This window comes from Neovison vison, chromosome 2 (genome assembly GCF_020171115.1).
Source record: "Neovison vison isolate M4711 chromosome 2, ASM_NN_V1, whole genome shotgun sequence".
Lineage (NCBI taxonomy): Eukaryota > Metazoa > Chordata > Mammalia > Carnivora > Mustelidae > Neogale > Neogale vison.
Window position 1 is genome coordinate 131,812,130 of NC_058092.1, and position 4,899 is coordinate 131,817,028.

A 4,899-nucleotide genomic window follows, 5' to 3' on the forward strand; every position below is an offset into this window, starting at 1 on the left:
CTGCTGGAACTTCTCATAATGAATGTCTAGGTTGAACATAGGATAGCCTCTCCAGGGCAGAAGCCAACCTACATACTTGCCATCAGAAATGCCTGCAATACCTGTTGATTTGGGTGAATTTCTTCCTGAGGCCCCCAAAGAAACCTGAGGTTTCTGCACCTGCCAGGAAGTTACATCCTTTATTCTTCTGGTGAGGCTGCTGGGAACTCTGTAAGCAAAGTATCAGGCCAACAGTTCCAAAGGGCTTTACAGTTCCAGGTTTTATAAAGTCAACCTTATTTCCTTTAAGCTGTCTAGTCATATATGAGTCTTTTCTAATATGGCATTCCAGTCAAAGCCATGGTAAAATAAAATAACAAATGTTTCCAATGGTGTCCTTTTACAAGAAAAACAGATTCTTATTGAACTTATGCAAATGACTAATTGCCATGGAAGAAAGTATACTTGCTGAGGCCTTTTGATTTCAGAGGGATTTCAGATAGAGAGAAAGAGTTAAATACCTTGATTTGGTTACCAATGACTACATTTTATCTCTGTAAGTTACAGAAAACTTAAGAATAAATTTTCCTAGAAATATCATAAGACGAAACATCAAGAGATACAAGATTACAGTCTTTCAGTTCACCTAGTCCTATGTTAATAATTCTGGTTTAGTCCGAATGCAGCTTTTACTTCTGTAAATTCTTACCCATTTCAGTTCCAGAATGTCAACATATCAAAGACCTGTATTTGTCCTGAAAGTCTCCCATATGAATTTTTTTTGAGACGGAATTTATCTTACAAGAGAATTAAAACAATTACAAATGTCAAAAAATCAGAACAGATACGGTAAAAAGCTGGTGAGATGAGAATTTACAATGTAACTGGCATGAAAATCAGGTTACTTCTGTGACACATAACATTTCCATAATCACAAAATCAAGTGGTGATCCATCATCGTATTCAAACTTTAGGAAATGCATGGCATTTTCCCAAATGTAACTCAAGGTTTACCATTGGTTTAAATCCTATCAACAATTGCTAAAACTTTAGAAAGTTTTAAAACACATGCCTAAATATAATTACGGATGTTAAACACCTGATAAAACAAAACATAGAAACTGAACTTTCTGGGCAGGCAAAGAGAAAACCATAACAGATCAATTAACGTAAGAAAACTTTATCTTTTTAAACAGAGAGAAAACCAGCTTTTCTATACCAGTGTCTTTTTTTTTTTTAAGTAAGCAGATAATGAGATTACTAGGTTTCCCTCCAATCATGAATGATGTTGCAAACAAAAGGAGGGGGATCTTTCAGATGCTGTCCTGCTTGCGTCCCTTGCAGGAACTTAGGAGCGTCTTAGCTAAGGTCTGTCTGTATAAACCCCGGACCAGGACACTCTGTGGAGTAGATGACCATTATGCCATATGACGCCCCACGAGACTCTGGGTGCAGCCCACTCAGACACCATAGCGGACGTGGAGCCATACCGACATATTCACACAGTCAGGCACTTTTCAGATTCAAACTTTTACATATCTCCTACTTTTTATGTACAGAGTTGCTTTTCTCATTTCCATCAGTCTTAATTACACTTAAGAGAATTTTGTACTCTTAGAGATACCTGAACCTCTACTGAAGACTAAATATAAACCAATTGTGAGTTAGTACAACAGAATTCTTTAGATGGCAAATTTATCAATCAGTTAAGCACAGAACGTGTTCACCAGCAGATTTCAAAAGGACAAACTCAGTTCCAGCAGCCAACGCTCTAGCATTTTATCCCATTTGGTTAAAATCTACATGTCCAACAAATTTAATTCCATTAGTCATTCAAGCAACCCTTCAGAGTTTCAGGTTACCAAAAACTTCAGAAGCCACTTTAACAATTACCCATTAAAAACTTGAGACAGACAAATAACCATCTCCACGTCAGATGCCATGCTCTCCCGCCATCAAGGGGGAGGGGCTATGCAGTCCACGTTGGGCCAGAAAAGGCAAGGTATTACCCAAAACAAAGGGAGTTTCTGCAGCTGCTTGGGAATATTCCTTAAAATCTCTGTCTTGAGGTTGGTTCATCCTGCAGTGCCAGTTCTGCTTATCAAAAGTGGCCCACTAGGCACTATATTCCACGCCGGCTCCAATGAGCCAGCATTGGACACCTTAACCCGGCATTCACTAACCCCAGTTAACACAACACCAGTCTTAGCCCTTAACACACAAAATGAGTGAGCGAGAACCCTAACATCTATTATAAAGAAAGGAGAGAGGAAAGTCCGAGTCCCCTTGCTCTCTGTTTTGCCCATTCCTTCAATCATAACAAACAACACAACAGACAACAAAAGGACCAGGCAAAGACAACCGCAGGCCCAAGGATTCTTACCAATAACCTGCCACTGGTGGGGGCTTCATCCCCCAACCACCTAGGGGGACTCGAACTCCTCAACCGCCAGGGAGACTCAAACCCCCCAACACCCAGGGGGACTCGAAACCCCAACTGCACAGAGGGACTTGAACCCCCCCTTTGTCTAATAGCAGAGGCATGGGGCATCCCCTCCTCCACTCCAGCCCTCAGGTGTATAGCTGCGTCCATCTTCTCCCTGGTGGGCCATACACTGGAGCTCTAACCAGACAGACAGATAGGATCCCGTGATCTTACTTCTGGAGGCTTTTCCCAAAAATTCCGATGCTGGCTCAGTTCTCGTCGTTTGAATCCAGGTGCCCCCTCCAATGTTAGGGTCTGTAATCAAAAGAGTGAGACTGATGCAAAATGAAGGTCAAGCAAAGATTTATTTCACAGCAGCATTGAGAATCAAACTGACTGGTTAGGGTCATCTCTTGAAAAGAGGCGACCCCTCCCAGCCTCACAGACTAACTCTTATAGAGGTATTTATCAGGGCAAACACACATGGCCAATGAGTTTGCAATACACAGAGAACACTGCACAGTCATGCTCAATCACCACACACAGGAAAAATAAATGCTAGGTAACTCACGGGTGCCCAGTTGTATTTCAATTTACCCTAGTAGATATATGCTTGCCCCTCTGATTGGATGTCTTCACCTGGCCTGAACCGCCCTTGTATCTAGGCTTTGCAAGTAAGTTCTCGGGAAGGGCGGGTCAATCTAAGTTTACTGCATAGGGTTAATCTAAGTTCACTACATAAACACAAAATGACTCCATTTGACGAGCCAGACCCTTACAGGGGAGACTTAAGCACCATAGAGAAGTTCGTCCAGATGGCAGGAACCTGTCTGTTGAGATTGGTGTCCAATACTCAGAGTGGGAGCCAGCTGTATGGCCAAAGAGACCACACCCAATCCTGAGGGCAGCCAAGAGAGAACTGCTCTTTCCCCATGGTAGGAAACCTAGCTGTTGGAATGGGTGTCCAACCTTCAGAGAGGGAGCAGCAGCATGGGCAATGAGACCATTTCCACTCCTGAAGGGTGTCCTGGGAACAAACAGACATTGTGACCCTCAGTCTGAGCATGCATTCAAACAAGCCCTCTCAGTTGCACCCCCGGGATCCTTCATTGCAGGCCTTGTAGGCCCCTAGGCCCAAATCCTAAGCCTTGGTGGGAATTTCTTGGTGCCCAGACCCAGAGCCCATCTCTGGTACCCCTAAGATGGAAAACAGCACTCTTCCCTTCCCTGAAAAAGCCACCAAACTATGGGGAGCCTCCAGGATCCTTAGAGACGAAAAAATCTCCCATGGACCCATGAGACCACACATGCATTCTGAGGTCATCCTAGACAGACAATTCCGATAGAAAAGTCTGTGTTACCGCCTTCCAGTCACCATAATTACATTTCCTGGTGATCTGCCTTTCAGGTTTATGCACTGGGCCTGCAATTGCCTCGCCACTAACCATAACCCTATTTGGGTTTGCAGACTATTCTCACAAAACCATGTCTCATATGTCTTCCAGAATAGGGTCTCTGGTGCCACAGCACAGGACTGGGCCTGCCATCCCCAAGGAAACTGTTCCCGTCACAGTTGCCCAAACTCTCTAGATTAGGATAAACCTGAAGGGCCCCTGAGCTCACGCCAATATGAAAGGCAGCTCTGGATGCAAACGCCCAGTCTGAAGCACCCTGATCACCTCCATCCAGGCAGACAGCCATGTCAAAGGTCCTGAGTCAGAAGATTGAACCTGTTATGCCCGTACGACCTCATTGGAACCTTAGATTAGGTTTTCAGGGGCATGTTCTGGAATACCAACAGATGACATGTGGTCCCTAAGCCTCACAACAGAACATCTCCTGTCCAGAGAAAAAAAACATGCTCTTCGACATGTGCCAAACCCTCAGGGTTGGAGAATCCTGCATAGGAACTTAAACACCAGCATATTCTAAGATCTGTTTCGTAACAAACCAGCATTGTGGCCCACTTTCAAGAGATTCCATGTCACCTCAAGGCCTTGGTCCTTTACCAGAGGCACCAGAATGAACCTGCCTTGTTCCTCAGCTGCAATGCTCAATGGAGTTGCGCTGTCCAGGCATCCATATGGGAGAGCTCTACTACCTAAACTTTCCACATGGAGGACCCTGGAGCAAACAATCCAGACTCCACCATTCCAGTAGATGGAAAAATTGCTATTTGGAGCATCTCACAAGGCTCAATGTGGGAAATACCCCATGGCCTCTTGACGCCACCCCTCCATTTGTCGGTCATCAAGACACAAACTCTAGTGTGAGCAAACATCTGACATCCGCCCTTACTCAGGTGCTGGATATCTCGAAAAAGAAGCTTCATATTTGAACTGCTTTCTGCTTGGCACTGAATTGAACCGTAGCTTGTGTTTACAATTCCATCCTCACCGTACTGGTCCCCAAGGCCTCTTGATATTGAATTATGGAGCCACAAAGCAGCATTCTCCCTTCCCCATAGAAAGAAGAAGTGTCTCCTGAGTCTATCC